The following is a 21,264-nucleotide window of genomic DNA, read 5'->3' as shown; positions in this document are numbered from 1 at the left end:
TGTCTGCTGGTTGTGTGTGTGCTTTTATGCTGCTCTTCCCATGCTCACTGGAATTAGAGACATGTGTTGGGTAGAATTCAGCTCAGGTGTAAGTGTCCTTACCACTTTCTCTCTCTCCGGACAGGTACTTGACCACGCCCTCGCTGCCACATATCCCCACCGCCCGACTCAGGCTATCCGGCCATCTGGCCTGCCTACCACTGCCACTGCCTACCCCCCAGTCTGTGGACCACCTTGAATTTAAAAGGCTGGAGAGCCAGATACTACCGGGTGATCCGCGTGTTGGTATCCTTCATGTGGTGGAGCCATTGGAGTGGGGCGTGATCCGAGCAGAGGGTGAAGGCCCGCCCCAGCATGTAGTACCGGAGAGTGAGGACTGCCCACTTGATGGCCAGACACTCCTTTTCCACGGTGCTGTACTTTGTTTCCCTCAGGGAGAGCTTATGGCTGATGCACATCACCGGGCCTTCCTCCCTTCTAACATCTTCGAGAGTATGGTGCCCAGTCCTCTGTTTGAAGCATCCATCTGTAATAGGAAATGGAGAGAGAAATTAGGTGCATGCAAAAGTGGCCACCCTCAAAGTGCAGCCTTAACCTGTGTGAAGGCCTGTTGGCACTGCTCCATCCACTGGACTGGGTCTTGAGCCCCCTTTTTAGTGACATCAGTCAGCGGGCTGGTGACATCTGAACAATTAGGAACCAACCTCCTGTAATAGCCAGCCAGCCCCAGAAACTGTCTCACCCCCTTTTTGGTTTTGGGTCTCAGGCAGGCCGCAATCGCCGCAGTCTTATCAATATGGGGATGCACCTGCCCATGGCCCAAGTGGAACCCCAGATACCATACCTCCACCCACCCAATCAAGCACTTCCTGGGGTTTGCTGTGAACCCCATCCGTCGCAGCGATCTCAGAACCACCCTCAGATGCAGCACGTGCTGCTGCCAATCATTGCTGTAAACGATGATGTCCCTCAGCATCATCTTCCGCCCCCATCTTCAGGAGCGTGGGTGGGGGCAGGGGGCTGTGGCTGTCCGGGGTCATGGCCTGGACGCATGCCAGTCCTCTGCTTGAGCTTGCAGGTTCTCAAAGAACCGGCGATCTTGGTCTTGGCGTAGCTCAAGCAGGGATTGATGGTTGGTTTGATGCAAGCTGGCGAGGTACTGGAGGATCTCGGCCAACTGCAAGGACTCCATGGTGCGTATTTCAATCTCCCAATTTATGGCACCAGTGTAACAAAGAAGGAAGACACCGGGAGCTGGATTCTTCAAACACAGGGAACTTTTAATAGGCAATTTCCCTGGTTTACAGCTTCACAATAACTCATTCACTTCATACTAACTCGACAGCTTCACACTAACTTATCGGCTTCCCACAATCACATCAGCTTCACATTAAGACTTTTGACCCAGTAACTCTCTCTCTCTGCCCATCTGCTGGTGTCATGGGTGTTTTTATGCCACTCTCCCCATGCTCACTGGAATTAGAGACAGGTGTTAGATATAATTTAGCTCGGGTATAAGTGCCCTTACCGCTTTCCCTCTCTCCGGACGTGCACTTGACCACGCCCCCGCTGGCATGCAGATACACAGGCTGCACACTCTTCTCATACATGACAAAATTAACAAACCATTAGCATCACAAAACATACAAGTATAATAAAGGTCATGGAGAGCAGATCAGTCATCATCCTCCTGATTAACTCTCTAATCACACAGCACACACATATGCAAATGAGTTGGTCAGCATATTAAAGGTACCCTGCATACTAATTGAATTGAGAATTGATACATGCTTCACGAGGTCGGACTTTGATCGGTGTCTGGGTCATGAGCTTGAGGATATAGGAGCGAGGAAACGAGGACACACAATTTAAGAAATGACAATCACCCCAGGTGTCTGTGGAACAATAATGGTGTTTCCCAATCTGTGGGAGTTTTCAAAACGGGATTGCCATTTTTCGACTATCAAATTAAAGTTGCGAATCTCAAAGAAGTCATCTTAGTTTGTTTAGTTAAAAATATTCATAAAATTAAAGGTGAAGTTTGTAATTCTGGGCTACCAGTAGCACCAAACATCATCACAAAAAAATGTAAGTGATTCTCTACCATTGGATCAAATGGTTAACTTTGCTGAATCATGCCATTCCAAGTACTATCTGGGCTTGTTGGCACGGTTACGGTTTCTTTTTCCACTGTGGTGCTGCAAAATCAGCATTAGAATGGAAGTGACCAATTGTGAGTCATCACATAACTTAAGCCATTTCACTAGCAAGGTTTTCTGTCCTGTTAGCTAACCGCGCTGAACAAATCTGGCCCAGGAACTGTTTGCAATCATACCATACTGAACCAGAAATGCTTCTGGAAATGTTTGGCCCGACAGTGGAAAAAAGTGCTTATGGTTTCCAAACAGGTTTCCTTACACTTCAATCAACCTACAATTGGCTTACTTTATTTGTCTATTCGCATTAAGCTGGGATATTCTAACAATGAAAGAATTACTCACTTCACCTTTAATGTATGCTGTTTTTTACATTTCAAAGGGGTAAGTAGACATTTTATTCCAGATGTATGCTTCCAAATCAAAAGCTCCTTTATCCAAAATATCAGTAAGTTTTTAAAAATGTATCAGCTGGTTACAATAATATAAGGATAATCTATGTTAGTGTTAATGCCTAATTTTATCTCTCTGACATTGGTATTGTTAGTCAACTAAAAATATCACATATATCGCAACACAAAAATATCGCAGCCATGAGGGTCCCCCTACCAAGGGTTCAGTATAGCCAAATAAATAATTGCAATAAGTGTAAATAGCACTGGGCACACAGCCTGGCTATATGCATGCTAATAGTCTGATGGAAACTATTAAAACTACTAAAAACTAATTGTAAATAGCCCATCTTGTTGGCAGAGGCTATTTACACTAACACCACCCACCACTGCTGTTGTTGTAGGGTGTCTGTGGGACTCCAAATAAACACAATAAAATGCTTCAGTGATGCCACTATACTGTGTGTTAGTATTTAAACGGGTGTAAGAGTATCTGCCACTATTTGCACTATAGTGCAAATAGCATCTTACACTATTTGCACTAAGTCCACCTTTTGCCAATTTCACTATTCTTCCCTTATCGTTCCATGTAAACAAAGACAGCCAGTGGCTGTACATGCCAATCGTAAAGTCATTTATTTGAAATATAAATGAACACAAAGGTGTAAATAAAGTGTCTAAGTGACGTGAGTGATATATCACTGAAAGTAAACGCGGTGCTCTCATTGTGATCGGATGCTAACTAGGTTGGGCGGTGCAGAGAAGGGGGTGATGGGCGCACACCATTCCCGGATTGAAAGGTTGTTGGCAGCTATTCCCAGTGGCGCAGCATGTCATAGGTTGGCAGAGAGTAAGGGTCATGGCAGTGACCAGTATCCTGGATCTGAAGAGACTGCTCTAAAGCCACTTTGGCATTTAAAGACAGCAGTGATGAGGTACCATTACGTAACACATCAGGTGCATTTCTTATCACTGCCAGTTATGTAGTTAAGTTCAGTCATAATACTTATACTACATACACTGATTCTGTTATATTGTATACTGTTTTATTACACACCAGGGTGCAAATAGCATATACCACTATTTACAGCAAGTGTACATATAATCTACCGTAGCCTACCATGCCTTAATTTGGTAATTTAATTATTTCTTATTCATTTGCACATAATATATTTAAATATATTTATTAATTTATGCACGTGATATGTTTTTGTTTTTTTAATAATTATGTTCTTTCTTTTTGTTACTTCTGAAGTAGTCATACCTTTGATGAAAAACTACAGTTGATAGTTTTGCATTTTTAAGTTTTATTTAAACTTTCTTAGTTATTGATGTTGGGTATGTTTTGATGGTAGCTTGAGGAAAGGGCTTCACTCCAAAATAAAATCTCCATTTAAATAGAAAAAAGTACAACAGAAATATATCACTACTGTATAGTTATTTAATATTCACTAATACTACTAATAATAATAAATCAATAATAATAATATTATATTTAAGCAATATGGCACATCTGTGATAGTCTTTTGTGCAGCACTTTATTTTATCAAAAACCACTCCAATGGTTTTGGACTGTGCTGTGAGGTTCTGTATAGAAGCACTTTAATTGATAAAAATAATACAATATTATGTTGAAAATGGATTGTTCTATTTAAGTTTTAATGAATTCATCTATTTAGACACCATTTTGATGATAAAATAGAAATAAATGGTTGAATATGTCATTCAGAAAACATAAAACCAAAAAAATATATATTTATCGTATTGGCAAGTGCCGAAAAGTAATGGTACTCATGGTCGTTTTCCAAAAAATGGTATCAGGAAAATTGCGGTAATAATTCTGGTATCAATTTAGGACAAGGACCTGAGTCCCAATTCTTACATTATGCCTTCTAAACTACAAATGCAGCAGTCAGGACTGTTGTCTATTGACTCAAGCAAAAAATGGCATTCAGATCATGTCTACTCTAGTCATTTTATGCACCTCAATCATGTTCTTTAAAGACCAGGCTGAGAAATTGGATTTATTTTCAATTTCAATTAATGCTGTTGTGGTCTCAAGCTCTGCATACAACAATGCACAGTTGTGTACATGTGGAGGACACATGATTATTCATTTCAACAACGTTTAATTCATATTTTATGATAAATAAAGTAATTGTAAAATATAATACGCTGACATGTGATTTTTAAAGATCCCTGAACTTGTTCCATTATAGTGAACATTTCCTGAATATTATTCTCATCTCAACTATAATCACAAAGTGATTGCATTTAGTTTAATTATCTAAAAGCCTGATGTGTTCATTTGAAAGTCTGTCAGCTATCACTGTAGGTGACAATACAGTGCAACCACTGCTATTGTCTTATCTGTCTGTTAAAGCCTGGCTTAAAATAAAAAAACATGCATGCACTTGGCATAAAGCACTATGTCAGAGCACTCCAAAAGCCATATGCAGTCAATTTGATTTCCAATTTTTTTTATGCTACCATGTCTTTTACAAATGTTGCACAAAACAAAGAATTAGAAAAACTTAAATTCACAAATTCAATAATAATTTAAGTAAATATTCTAAAATAATGACATGTTCTTGGCCACAACATTACTCTACCACTAAGGCAACAACTTTAGGGTTGCAATAATGAATAATTGATATATTAACAGAAAATATGATGATTAAGGATGATGACTTAAAAAAATACAATGGAACAATAAGGGTTAACTTTTGTGCAGCTTATAATAATTATGATTTTTATGTCATGCCATTTTCAGAGATTAAAAGAAAATCTTAGATCTTTCCTGTGTTCATTTACTTCAAACTCAACATGCGTTATAAAAGTTATTTCTATTATAAAGGTGATTTGAGAGCCTATTTCAGATACTGGGTCTACTTTCCTTGATCATGGCAGCTTTTTCTTCATGGGCTGATGAGGAAATTGGTACTACAAACACTTGTTTAATTTTGATGAGCCATTATATTATATTGGCTCATCAAAACATTATATTATACACCATCTGTTTATATCTGTTTCCTAACCCTCTTTTGCTTTAGGCATAATCATGATACATGGTGTTTACATCAGCTTTAAGGTATTTGCTACTCTTGATGCGTTTTTATATTAGTGTTGGTCATCATTAATAAAATCTATTTTGAAAAACCTGACTAAAATATTATTAAAGTAAATGTTCGTACTTTACAAAGTAGGCTAAACATGCATTTTCAAACACTAATGTATGTTGGTAAAATAAGTCAAGTAAATTTGGAAATTTAAACCACACTTTAAAATGTAAGAGTGTTATTGCAAAATATTAAATCAAGTGGCATTTATTTTAACGAAAGATAACACAAGTACGCTTTACAATTAAAATGTTTCACAATTAGATGTTTTTTAGGTTTTAAATTATGAAGAAAATTAATAAGTGTAAATAATTTGGACTCTGAGGTCATCAAATGTTATTTGAATATGTCTATATTTAATGTGATAGCTACATCTGTGGTTCCTCTGCTAGGACACCTGTGATAAATGTAAGCTTAAGTCTAGTTCTAGCGGGAAGATCTTGGGATTCATTCTATCAGGCATCCCATCCAAACACAATACAGCCTCTGCTTTATTAGCCCTTTCAGCTGTCTCTCATTGTTGGCATACTTCCGTTGTTTTCACCCCCCTCCACCATATCACCACCAGTTTAGGTCCCGTCCTTGGGGGGAACTGTTCAAGCAAGTGTCCGTGTGCTGAATAATAGGATGGTGCTTACACCAAATGATATAAGTACCTCTATGTTCATATCAATCCCAATAATCCCAATCTTTCTGAGAAAATTTACATCCACTAAAAATCACTTTCACACCAGCTGGTTAAAATTAACTGCAAATGCTATGAAAAGTAAAGACAGTTCTGATAAATAGTCTAGAATAATTTGTTGGCAAACTAATATTTGTCATCTTAAATTCATAAACAAATTTATAATGGCTTAGTGTCTATAAACTTTTTTCTCCACTGTAGGCAATATTTAACAAAGGCAAAGGGAAATACTCTCAAGTAGTTCAGAGATGCCTCAACTGTGAACACATTTCAGGTTCAAAATGTTCCAAAAAACAAAACCAAGAAAAGATAAAATGATAGCGTTACTTCCACACAGGCATATTATCAATATGGTCTTTTAGTTATTGTTTCATGCTTTTTGAATGTTTTGCAATCCAGTATCATGGTTACCCTCCCATCTTATAGCTTGCTTTTAAAGCCCAAGGCAAATCAACTACAAAAGAAGATGTATGAGAGAAGAAAAGCTCAATATGTGACGTTTCTTGAAGGCTACAAATGAAAGCAGAACACATGTGGAGTGTGCCAGTGGAAGAAGCAGTCTGCCTCAAAGACATGCCTCCCAAAGGTACTCAAGCATTAAAGATGCCGTTGTGATTGCAGGTTCATTAAAGTTCAGAATAGACAAAAGAGTAGTTGTTCTGCAGCTGAACCAATACTTATTATACACAGAACTTACTATCATAGTTTACACATGTTATGAACTTTCAATGATTTGGATGGGTGGGTGGGATGGATGGATGGATGGATGGATGGATGGAATAGTGCAGTCTTTTATCTTATATTATAAAAGTCTTTTTTGGAGATTACATTTTGGCTTTGCTGTCATAATTCTAATGTGGAACTGTATCCACTGCTGTCTGCCTTCATCTGAAATTAAACTGTCTGATCAGCCTTCAGAAAGATGGGAACAACTTGTATTCATATTAATTGGTTCATGCTACCATTTCCCTAACACAATAACAAAATAAATGAATAAGATTGCTCACATGTACTTCATTTTCATTTCAATTCTGGTGCATCTTCATTATAATTGCCAGTCTGTGGTACAGCATGCACAAGAGTTTTCATTAAGTCTTTCAGTTACACCATTGTTTACACATCACCTTCAATCTAAAATAACCTCAAGAGGATTTCACAGAGACTTAATAGCTCACTTTGAGACTTAGTAGTTACACTTGAGGTTTCAAATTATTGTCATTGCATCAATTAAAGAAGCAAGGATTGTGACACAAAAGCTGAGCTCTGTACGCGGTTAAAATCATTCAAAGCTGTTGATGAACCTGTGCCTCATTTGGGCTTGTTTACTTAATAATGCAGAGTCAAATGTGTAAAGATGCCGGTGTTATGGACATTGCCATCTTTAATATTTATTCAGTCACTGTTACTCTGGATATAGCTGTTAGAATACGGTTGGGACTTCAGTTGTTCGTTCATACAGACAGTATTCAAGCCGCTACTATAAGCTGTTGTATGAATGTGATATTTCAAGACTCAAACCTGTAAGTAAATGTGGTCAATCCTAAACACTGACTGTGTGAACATGGCCTTATTCATTAACAACAACAAAAACAAAACCGTGCCATATGAGCCACTAAACTCACAATTAGAACAGACTAATGCTGTAAATTATACAGGGGACCCTCTAACTTGGTACATTTCAAAATATTACGACTTCACTTTGGAACTTTGGGCTCTTTGGGAACATTCTATCTCAGTTGTGTTTCGGCACTGCTCTTCTGCACCAATGAATCTCATGGATTGAGGTTACCTGGACTTTGCCTGTTTTTACTTTGAGATATTCACCTGCAGAGGTCACAAAATTATATTTTAACTTTGATAATTTGTTAATTGATTAAAATTAAAACAAGATAATCTTTTTTTCAACAACTGACTGTAAAGAACAGACAGTGTATTAAAAGAGACATTATTCAATGACAAATGACTTGCCTGGATCTCATATTTGGCCTTGCTTTAAATAGTATAAACTGAGTCAAACCCAACTTTTACTCTCAACACGCAGTAAAAGGATCTCTGTTCTGAACGTCGCAAAATAGAAGATTGATTTTAGGATTTTTAAAAACAATATCGAGATCAATTGAACAAATTTTTCAGTTGTCCCTATAATTTTTAATTCATATATTTTGATTAATAGGTTAAAAAGCAAAATCCAACCCCCTGGAACCTACTTACATACCTCTGGTTGGGAATCACTGGTCTATAGTACCTGAAGAGAGCTGATCTCAATGGCAGTTGCTCGGCTGGCACTGATCCCCTATAAGTACATAATTTTAAATCTGCTATCTTTGCTCATGGCCAGTCAATTCCACATCCAGGTTTTTGAGCCAATCACTTGAGCCATAAATGCTGTGTGACTAATGACTAAAAAAAATGGGACTGGTAAAACAATGTAATATAAGCAATCTGAATATATGCATGCAAAAAAGTGTATTTTGTCAGAATAAATGGTTTTTAAAAGGCATGGACAAAAACGCTTTTTAGAACCAAGATGTAAGTTAGATGTAAGGTGTAAAATGCATTTGTAAATCACTTTCAGTTCATTAATCACACTGATAATAGAAGTGTAAATGAAGCCGTTTCATTTTAATCCATGCTGTGTTCTGCTTTATGCAGTGATTTTTGGCAAAATGCGGTAGGTCGACTGGGAATTCAGAGCATAAAAAAGTACATTCTGTGCAGACTATACAACAACTTCATATTGCAGAAAAGTAGTATGCTAAAAATGCTTTTCCAAACATAGCCTTGAACATTTTTCTCAACTGCCTTCACAGAACAGACAAATGCTAACAATTTATCTCCCAATGAAAAAATACACAAATGAATGAAAATGAAACTTATTTCAGTTTAGTTGTTGTTTCAATTTGACCTTGAAAAGGATTGAGAAATTTTACACAGAAAAATTTGAAGCCACGATAGAAGTTAAAGTGTGTACTTTAACTTAATTAAAAAATAACCACTGGTTTCCAATAGATAGCAAAAAGCTCCCCCCATCCTCCATTGGTTGTACAGATAGAAAGTCCCACCCCAAACAAGCCAATGTTGCTGTGTCAGGCTTTATGGGCTGCTCAAACAAATCAGGACGTCCAACCTACCTAGCAACAAAGAGCCACAGTGTTACACTTTTAGGTGAAATCAACATTCAAATGGCTTGTGGTACTTATAGTTAACTCTGAATATCAAGCAAGAATACAAAAAATATTTTCAATATTGAAAAAAATTGCATCAACTTTTGAAAGGCAGAAGTTTTCTTGGTTTTTAAAAAGCACAGTTTTCAATAAAATTTTAAGGAAATATGGGAAAAGACTAGTGAACTGGCCTATTTTTTCTTATTAGAATGATGAAGTACTGTTCATCAACCCTGTGCTTACTACGGAAGCCGGTTTGTCCTCAGTTAATTACTTTTTTCTGTCTTGTTTCCTCATAATCACAACTTAATTTTTTCATTATCTCAACAAAACAAAGGTTTTTTTCTTATGATCACAACTTAATTTTCTCATGTTTTCATGATTATGACTTACAGTTTTGGCAAGAAAACACCTCTTTGCACCTGCAGCCCCTCATAACGTCACAGCATATTTCTCTTCCATTTATCGCAACAGTAGGTTCCTCTAAGAGATGGTGAAGGTGCAGGAGTTGGATTTTATCTCAGTTTTATCTGGTGAAGAGCAGGCTAGCTGAACTGCATCTCTCAGTAATCATCCACTGTCCATGGAGCAATGATGGGAAAATTAAGCTTTCTGAAGAAATGGGGCTTTCATTATTGAAATAAGATTGAAATTGGGTTTGTTTATCAAAGTATCTGTACACGGTTCAATTTACTGCCATCTGGTGTTTGTTATAAAACATTTTATTGATTCCATCTGCAAGAGAAATAAACACAACATAAAATATGGAATCAGTTATATAAATTAAACCACCCCCTACACACACCCACCCGACACAAACACGCACTACAGTGGTCACTTACAAATATATATATACATGTATATATGTATTTCCCTGTCTGTTGCTCACTTCGACGTTGTGTCGAATGAAGTGACACTAGGGGACTTATTTGAAGGCATCGGTTACCTCTGAACTTGGTGAAAAGGCCAATGAGAAATTGGCAGACAGAATTTGCATGTCCCTCCCCCGTACATACGGGTATAAAATGAGGGAATCATGCATCTGTCCATTTGGATTTCTTCTTCCCAGCCGAGCGGTTGTGCGATCAGCGAGCTGAAGTCACTTACTGTTCCACTCACCTCTGTAGAGGGTTTGCTGTTGGATCTACGGTGCATATCAGCGGCTTTCTCCTTCTCTGCACGGCAGTGCAACTTTGCCCCTGAGCGCCTCGACAAAGCTTCTAAAAGAGAGTATTTTCAGTAAAATAGTTTATTTTCTCTAAAAGAGCAAACACAGCTGCCATTGAACGTCTTTTTCAAGACGCGTCTTTATAAATGCCCATCTGTCCCTGTGTAGTTCCTGGATGCGGTCGATTTCTCTCCGCTCCTTACAGTCACAGACGCTACCTCGTGCGTCTGGGCAGCGATCACACGAGGCAGCGTTTGTGGATGGTTCGTGTTCTCACTGCAAGAACCTTACCATGGCAACGTTGCGGTTGCGGCTGTCCTTCTTATGGAGGAACGCCACTCCAGACGCCACCCGCGTCACACCTTCTTCCCAAGGCATTGAGGATGACACGGCTGTAGATGGAGGCGATTTGGGGATGGCAACTGGCTCGGTTTATCCGGGTAGATCCCAACGAACCACCCACACCCTGGCACACTCGTTGACTTGTCCAAGCTCGAGGTGAGAGCAACTCACCTCACGGCCAGTCTGCTTACTCCATCAAGCCTCCTGAGCTGGATGATGAGTTTGCATCAGAGAGCATTCTGGCGTCTGACGCTGAAGACTCGACTGGACTGCCTCCTTTGGGTCTGCACGCCCAGTCTGAGGCTGATGCCCAGGTGGCCGACATGCTTGCCTGGGCCGCCGTCAGCGTGGGGCTGGACTGGAACCCTCCGTCCACCCCACAGCTGCCACAGCTAGACGATTGGTTCCTCGGGTTCGGACGCCGCTCTCAGCCACCACCCCAGTTCCTTTCTTCCCAGAGGTGCATGATAAGCTGACGAAGACCTGGAGGACACTGTGACAGGGTGGATGGCAAGGCCGGGTTGTGATTCTACACACTCGGTCCCTCATCAGGCTAATCAAGCCTCTGAGAGAGATGAATGCCGACTGCGGACGGTGGTGCAACAGAGAGAGAGAGAATGTTTATGGGCAGCTGACCGTCATGTGTTCATGTTGTATCTTTTTGGTTTTAGTTTTACATTAAAATATAATTTATATTGTCAAGTACCTTGCCTCCTCCTTTCGGAGCAGCCGTGGCCATCTTCCGGGGGACAGAGGAGCCTGGCAAAGGGAAGTGGGAATCCGCATACTCAATTACCTCGAGGTAAGCACGTCTTGATTCGATCAGACAGCACAATAGCGTACATAAATCGCCAAGGTGGCATGCACCTCGTCATATGTCACAACACGCACACCATCTCCTCCTTTGGAGCCAGCAACTACTCAAGTCGTTGCGTGCCACTAACATCCCGGGTAACCTCAACATGGCATCGGACATGCTATCACGACAAGGTACGCTCAGTGGAGAGTGGAGGCTCCAACCACAGGCGATCCAGCTGATTTGGGAGTGGTTCGGCAAAGCACAGATAGACCTGTTCGCTTTCCAATAGACATCCCATTGCCCACTCTGGGACTCCCTAGCGGAGGCTCCCCTCAGGAGAGACGTGCTGGCACACAGCTGGCCCGGGGCTGCGCAAGTATGCATTTCCCACAGTGAGCCTACTTGCATGTGTGCTGTGCAAGGTCAGGGAGTCAAAAGTCACTTTTTTCTCAGGGACTGGGCACCCTCTGTCATCCATGCCCAGACCTCTGGAACCTCCACGTCTGGCCCTTGGACAGGATGCGGAAGATCTAAGTGACCTACCACCTGTTGTCGTAGACATGATAAACCAAGACAGAGCTCCCTCTACCAGGCATCTTTTTGCCCTAGAGTGGTGCTTGTTCGCGAATTGGTGTTCTTCCCGATCTGTAGAATCGCAGAGATGCGCAGTAAGGTCAGTGCTCTCATTTCTGCAGGAGAGGCTGGAGGGGAGGCTGTCCCCCTCCACCTTGAAGGTTCATGTAGCTGCCATATTTGCTCACCATGACGCAGTGGACAGTAAGTCCCGAGGGAAGCATGATCTGATTACCAGGCTCCTTAGAGGCGATCAAGGGTTGAACCCTCGCAGGCCATGCCTGTTCCCCTCATGGTATCTCTACATGGTTCTTTTAGGCCTTCAGAGACCCCCCATTGAGCTGCTAGAATCAGTCGAGCTCAAAGCCCTCTCCTTGAAGACGACCCTCCTGATCACGCTCGCTTCAATCAAGAGGGTTGGGGACCTGCAAGTGTTTTCTGTCAGCGACACCTGCCTGGAGTTCGGCCCGGCAGACACCCATGTCGTCCTAAGACCGTGACCGGGCTACGTGCCCAAGGTTCCTACGACCCCCTTCTGGGACCAATTAGTGAACCTGCAAGCGCTGCCCCGGGAGGAGGCAGACCCAGCCTTTCCTACCTATGTGGACCGCACGCAGAGCTTTAGATGTTCTGAGAAGCCTTTGTCTGCTTTGGTGGACAGTGGAAAGGGAATGCTGTCTCCAAACAGAGGCTTTCCCACTGGGTCGTCGATGCCATCACATTGGCCTATCACACCCAGGCCTTGCCCGCCCCCTTGCGGGTTTGAGCACACTCGACAAGAAGTGTGGCATCCTCATGGGCACTGGCCAACAGCTCCTCCCTAGTAGACATATGCAGATCAGCGGGCTGGGCAACACCCAATACCTTTACGAAATTTCAGGGCTGAGTCGGTCTCATACCATGTTCTCTCAGGTCCGAGCCCGAAGAACTCGGGAATGTGTAACGTCTGACCAGGTGTTCTGCTTGCACATAGTGCCTTTACCCTCCACTGAGGTGATCACGTGCACTCTTTCCCCCAGGAGAGTCAACAGGAGGAATTCCCCGACCAGACCCACTACAGGTACTAAAATTACTCTGTACCAGAATAGGTGCTCCACAGGATCGGCCCTTGTGTGGATTAATCCCCCTGTGTCTCCCTTGGGCAGTCCCCACTGACCCCCGGTCACCGTGTTTGAAGCAACTCTTCCCTCGCAGCAGGTAGGATATACCACCATGCCATTCCCAAATGTTGCCTGAAAACCCATGTGACGTATTTCGCCACTTTTTACCTCCCTCCAGATGGGCAGGTGGTGGTCTCTGTGGGGTCTTTTTCCCCTGAAAGAAAAGACGTTGGGAAAGAATGCCTTCCCCTTTGCGTGTGGTAGTGTTAAAATGGCCACAGCCGCTTTACGTCTATGCGAGAAACCTAGAGAGAGAAAATATGCAGCTGGCGCGGTCTGCTCCCATGCTTGGCACATCATTTTGTTCCCCCTTCAGTCTCCTGCAGCCTGTCGCTTTGGAATGCAACTGCCTGCCTGCACCTGCATCAGCAGCGTGCGTACATGGTTCAGCGCATGGCGTGATTGAATAGGGACCCCTAGTGTCGCTTCATTCAACACAACATCGACGTGAGCAACAGACCTGGAACATCTAGGTTATTGTTGTAACCTGCATTCCCTGATTGTGTCCCCCTGGCCACGACGCTCAACCGAGTCACTGCTATGGCCGGACATTATTCACGGCTCCTCAGTGCAACACATGAATGGACAGATGCATGATTCCCTCCTTTTATACCTGTATGTCTGGGGGAGGGACATGCAAATTCTGTCTGCCAATTTCTCATTGGCCTTTTCTCAAGTTCAGAGGTAACTGAGGCCTTCAAAGAAGTCCCCTAGTGTCACTTCATTTGACACAATGTCTCTTTCCCCCATCAGAGAACAGAGGTTATAACAGTATGCTACTCCAAAAAATAGTACAGAGCAGGTGGCATAAATACCCAAAGAACTGACATATGGGAATCATGAAATAATGTACCAAATTTTCAAACGATCTCAACACTCTCATATAGGTCACCGACTGTATTAACCTCCCTCACAATCTACTCTTTCCAGCATAAAGGTGACTTATTTATACGTCATTTTGGGTTTAGCCATATGCTCGAGGAAACATATATTCAAATGTCTGAATTAAACACTCTGGACACTTTTGTCCATACTGCTTGCAAAGGCGAGAACTAGATGTGACAACTTCTCCATTTAGTTTAATAGAAAGGCTTTGCAATGGAAAAATAGGAGCAAGAACTTCCTGTTCAATACCAAACCAGGGAGGGGCTCCCTCAGGGTGAAGCAACCAATGAGCCAAATGTCTGAGACCAATGCATTATAATTAAAGAAAATCTTGGGTAAGCCTAGCCCACCTTTGTCAACCAGCCTATGCAACTTATTGAAAAGTAATCTGGGATGCTTACAATTCCAAATGAAGGACTTCGCTATGCTATCAAATTGCTTGAAGAGTGGGGGACATCTACTGGGAGAGATTGTAGCAGGCATTTGAATTTTGGAATACAATTAATTTTAATAACATTTACCTTCCCAATTAGATAAATGTAATGAAGCCCACCTTACTTGAAAACCTTTTTATTGAGGGGTCAAAATTAACTCGAACAAAAATTTGCTGGGAATAAAATGTCCAAATATGTAATGCCCTTTTTGGGCCACTGGAAAGCGCCCGACTGAAAAGCTTTTACTGGGCAGTACGCTGTCAGAGCCAAAGCTTCGGATTTAGAGCAATTGACTCTGTATCCTGAGAACTTAGAAAAGGAATTAATAATTCTGTGGAGGCAAGGCATAGATCTAGTGGGGTCAGAGATGAACAATAAAATGGAGTGGTGGTGGCGTACTGGGCTAAAGCACATAACTGTTAATCAGATGGTCGTTGGTTCGATCCCCACAGCCACCACCATTGTGTACTTGAGCAAGGCACTTAACTCCAGGATGCTCCAGGGGAATGGTCTCTGTAATAAGTGCACTATAAGTTGCTTTGGATAAAAGCGTCTGCCTAATGCATAAATGTAAAACACTTTTACTACAGTGCATGACTTAAGGCAATTATAAGGATATTAAAAGTCACATGACTCTCCCCCTGCCATGTTAAAAAAAACTAGTGATCTACTGTGGCTGACAAAATTAATTGACTAAAAAATGCAGCTGCCCCCGCGACCTGACTTCGGCTAAGCGGTTGAAGATGGATGGATGGATGGATAAAAAATGTATGGCTTTATAACTTGAAAAAAAAAAATAGAACAAACATGAAGGGTTTCATATCGTTGTATAGAAAAATTACTCAAAGACTCTCAGCCTAAGAAACCAATGTGATCTTACACAAGCTTTGTGTTATTCTTACACAAAGCTTGGTTCGCTTATGTTTGCATAGACACCAAATTGTACAACACTGATGTATTAACAGCATCTAAACATCATCATTTTACGTATTAACACCTATGGAAACATACAAATGTTTGCGTGTACTGTTTGAATGGATTAATATTGAATAATTAATAGAATTAATCAGTTAATTACATTTAATATATAGTCAATTAGATTAGTTAGATGCCATCACATTTAATTAATGCAGCTGACATAATAATATGACTGTTATGATTGCAGGAAAGGCAGGAGAAGGCAGATGGGAGGTTGGGATCTAAATGCGGTCTTTTATTGCAACAACAAAATAAACAAACACAGGAACAAAGGAAAAGTCCACGATGGGAAAAAAATCAAACTCAAACACAAAATAACATCCACGAAGGGCAAGGTAATCCTCGAACGAACACTCAGGAGAAAACATGAACAGGCATGAACAAACATCAAGAAACACTAGAAAACATTATAAACATACAACAACGATCGACAAGGACTGAACAAAGAACCAGGGTTTAAATACACAGACACAATGAAGACTGAACGAGACACAGGTGAGAACAATGATGAGTGCAGGCAGTGAGGGAGGCCGGGAATTGTGGGAATTGTAGTTTTTAGAAAAGGACAGTGAAACACGGGGCGGACAACAAGGAAAATGTGACATGGAGCGTGATCAGTGACGAGTGAAACAGAAAACACGGGGCAGACAACACGGGATCGTAACAATGACATTTTAATGGTTTCATTCAGTTCTGTGTGTTTTCTGCTGCCCTATACAACTTTTTAAAGGATTATGTCATTTTAACCAAGACTAAACTTTAAAATGTTAACATGAATAAAAACTGTGTAATCGTTTATTCATTATTAAGCATTTTATTTTATTTTTGAGTTTTCAGAATACCAAAAATTAAATAAACCACAAAAAGCACCATAAAACAATAATAAAATTAATCGTTAGGTATAATCTAAATCTTCAGACTGGTTTCTGTGAAGAACAGACCCAAATTCAAGCCTTTTATTCAACAATCTCCATCTGCCGCAGCGCGTTGGTTTAGTTTTCAAATAAAAAATTGCCGCCTCAAGCATTATGACCAGCGGTTTTACGGTAGTGATGTCGAATGCTCATTGGCTCTAAAGTGTCTCGTGACCGTTTGCGACATGCTGTATTCTGCGATGTTTCGTCTCGGTTACGTATGTAACCTCGGTTCCCTGAGACGAAGGGAACGAGACATTGCGTTACTAACGCATATGGGGAGTGCCTTCAAACACAACCTATTTGAAACCTCTCTACAATAATGCCAATATTCTAATATTGGCTATGGTGTTTGAGCCAGCCTGTTTTGGCACGAAACTGACTGCTCGTTTCGGCGCAAACTAACCACTATACAACAGGTGCACAGACACCATTTCCTCCGAATTCCTGACTGAGAACAAGGAGTGCATTGCTCATGCCTCAAGAACTCTGAGTCTTGTGGTGCGGCTAGCGTTCGCAATGTCTCGTTCCCTTCGTCTCAGGGAACCGAGGTTACATAAGTAACCGAGACGTTCCCTTACGACTTCAGTCCACTTGACATTGCGTTACTAATGCATATGGGGAACAGAATCCCATCATGCCGCACTACACGACCAACATGTGTATGCCGCAGTGAGTGATCCTCATGATGGCCAGGAGGAGCGCACTCATAATGAATATATGAGCTATAGCCATATAGTATAAATTACTCCTTATGAGGAGTACATAATTTATGGAACTATAACAGCCTGAATGCAGGCGGTTGTGTAAATGATGTGGAGCCAGTACTTAAAAAGGGGGCATAAGTATATATATATATGGCCAATGAATAGCAAGGAATTGTGAAGAAAGAGATGTTACTTCTAGGTTGTAAAACCTTGCAAACATGTTTTGCGAGGACCATCCTGCTGCAAAACATATGTCTTGTAAGGACACACCATTCGTCCATGCCCATGAGGAGGCCATGCCTCTATTTGAGTGTGCTTAACACCAATTGGACAAGTCTGAACCTGAGATTCATAAGCCAGGGTAAGAAAGTCTTTGCTTGGAGACGGACATCCCTTTTGCACGTCCTCCATAGCATATAAAGATCTAATCAGACAGTCTGAACTGGCAAGTATGCTCAACGTATGTATGTAGCACCCACACAGGGCATAACAAATGCAATGATTTTTCTTCATCTGACTTAAATGGAGGAGGGGAGAAGGCCTAAAGTTGAACCACCTGCGCTTTGAAGGGTGTGGTCAGGACCTTGGGTAAATAGCCTTTCCTGGGTTTGACAGTGGCTCTTGAAAGACCATGCCAAACTCCAGACATGAATTGACGACTGATGTCTCCATGAGAGCTGACTCTGCGTGAGCGCGGCCCAGACAGAAAACGCAGCTCTCATGCTTGTCTGACCGCGGGATGTGTCTCTCGCACAAGGAACACTTCCTCAACAACATCTTGAAAAAGACGTGAACACGTAAGTGGCTCTTCTAGATATATAAATATAAATATAGATTTATATTTATATAACTTATATAACAGAAATGTATAATACACAAGTACAATTTTGCTTTAAAAGGATACTCTACACCTGCCGACGTGCTGCGGAGAATCAGGATGCTGAGGTCTGTTCACCAGCGAAGCGTCAAGCTGCGAGGCGAAGTGATGTTCGCCGGAGCACTGCAGGGGAGCGGAGAGTCTTCTCGCTGCCGTGAAGACTCCGTCCACTGACTGGTGTGAATCAACGGCGAAGGTAGAGGGCTTCAAGACAAGAGGTAATCGCTGTCTTGAAGGAAGAAATTCTGAGGAAATGGTGTCTGTGCACCTGTTTTATAGCGGTCAGTTCGCGCCGAAACGAGCGGTAAGTTTCGCGCCAAAACAGGCTGGCTCAAACACCATAGCCAATATTACAATATTGGTGTTATTGTAGAGAAGTTTCAAATAGGTTGTGTATGAAGGCACTCCCCATATGCATCAGTAACGCAATTTCATGTGGACTGAAGTCGTAAGGGAACCACCTTTGTCCTGAACGCAGATGTTTTTCACATTTCAACTGATTTCAGTTTTTGGTCTCCAATGTTTTCACTTGTATCAGCGTGTATTCTTAGCGGGTAATGTAATGTTTAAGGTATTACATTTGTAAAAAACTGTCAAAAAACATGTAGAGTTGAGATGACCGTTTTTTTTTTTATAGAGTGCCTCACTTGAGTGTGTAGATGACATGATGCGATGATCACAGATAAGTTACGTTGATATCATTAATTATTCTGAGTTTTTATGACAGCCAACAACTGCACAAGTTGAGCCTGAAATTCATTAGTACACCAATTAACACATAAATTGTCATTGTTCTTCTCGGGATCACACTTGGTGTCTCAAGACAAGAAATACAAAACAGGCTATAAGAGTTATCATTGTACCAGCCAGTGTTTGCTCAGGAAAACTGTGGATATGTTTGAATGAGATATGACAGCAATGTTACGGTGTGCATCAGGAGACATTTACAGCGATTAATAATTTAAATTCAACTCTCCACCTCATACAATGATATTGTTTGCCATCAGGGAGCACATCGGATGCAATGCATCGCTCTTTGGACTACATTTGTACTGAATTTTGCAATTGTTCTGAATAAATTATTGTGATTAAATTGATCTGCCTGTTACGTGTTTTATATGCTTAATAAATGGCTATGGTTGGGTTTAAGACTAGGTGTGGGATTCGCGGCTGTAAAATATATATCAATTAATATATTTTAACAAAAATTATTGCTCTGTACATTAATCTACAAGTTACATGTTTTTCTATTGTTGAAATGTGGTTATGTTTAGTGGTTGGGTTAGGGTTAAGGGATCTAAAATATCTATAAAACAGTAAAAATTTACAAATATATTTACAATCGATTCAAATATAGTTGTAATGGATTCATCAATATTTTACTTTTCTAAATGTAAAATTATTTAACGTTTAATGTTACAAATATTAACATACAAATAGCTAAGTGTATTAATGATATCAGGCTGAAGAAACTTAAAAAATATATATATATATTATTTTTTTTTATTATTATTTTTCTGATTTCACATTCTATATCTCATGGTATAAATAAGGTGGCTCAGTAATTGTCAATTGTAACTGAGAAAAAATGTGTGTTGATTAAACAAAGCGATCAAAAGTTATAGCATTACAAAAATTATTTATCCTAGTGTAAAACAAAATGTCCATTGTCCACAACAATGACTAAAGGTTTGCATAGCATGCTGACATGATTTAAGTAAATCAGATTTCACAGAATGATGCTGATTTTGGAATTGTATACTACCACACTACTCTTACTATTTCTGCAATAAACAGATATGACAGAAGTAGTATGGATATTATGCAATTCCGAATTCAGCATGAGTGCCTTTTGACTCAATCAGTCTGCATCATTGAGTTTGTGTCATTTACTTGGCGTCATCTCTGGTGGCAATATGTAACATTGTGCTTTGTGTGGATTATCTAATGATCTTTGCCTCAGATTACCTTTTGTGTGGGCTCGTTTGAAAGGCAATCGCCTCCTCTAGGTAATGTTATGTGATATTTTATGTTCTGTTTATTATACCTGTTCACATGAAACATAAATGTCAAAGACATATGTTGTATTCTACTCTTTGAGAGCTTTCCAACAACATGTGACATATGGCTATTTGATGAATTAGATTTTTTTTATGTACAGTGCAAAACACATTTTTTATGTCGTAATCACAAGAAAACAAGACAAAAAAGCGATAAGCTATGGACAAAACAGGCTTCCATAACTTACTCAAAAAGAATATGAGAACTGTTTTCAAACTGAGTAAATGTACTCTATTAAAACATTCGTTTTCAACATTAAATATCAGCTTATACTACTTAAGCATGCAGAGTTTTTGCATGTTGCACACTGGTTTGATGTGCTAGTGCCAATGACAGTTTTAGGTGAATGCAAAGTTTGCTTTATACTAAATAAAAATAAAACCCTTAAATAAGTTTTCCTTTCTAGTGGAAAGTTATACACTCTCCCAAATAACCCGTCAACCTGACATTGAAACAGCCCTGTCTTGGCTGATGAAATCCTTTGTAATGTTTCAAAGTCGACATGCTATTACTAAACCAGGACGGAAGGTATAAACACTAGCACTTCCCTTCAAGGAAACCATGTACCCAGTGTCCTCTAAGGTGTACCACGTAAGCATATAGTTAATTTACATTTAAAGAATGTGTCATGAAAATTTAGCAGTTTCATAAAGCAATTGGAGTCAAGCAGTAAATCTATTGACACCATCTTTCAACCCCTCAATCACTCTAAAAATTACTTTGCAATGTTGCATTAGGGTAGATAAATCATAGTCTGTTAGAGGCGCACAGGTCACACCTATTTACTTGCACACTCTCTCATCTCTAAATCTCTCCACAACCTCCATTGTTAAGATGTTGTAAGCCTTCT

Source organism: Xyrauchen texanus, chromosome 3 (assembly GCF_025860055.1).
Source record: "Xyrauchen texanus isolate HMW12.3.18 chromosome 3, RBS_HiC_50CHRs, whole genome shotgun sequence".
NCBI classification, from domain to species: domain Eukaryota; kingdom Metazoa; phylum Chordata; class Actinopteri; order Cypriniformes; family Catostomidae; genus Xyrauchen; species Xyrauchen texanus.
This window is presented reverse-complemented; position numbering follows the sequence as displayed.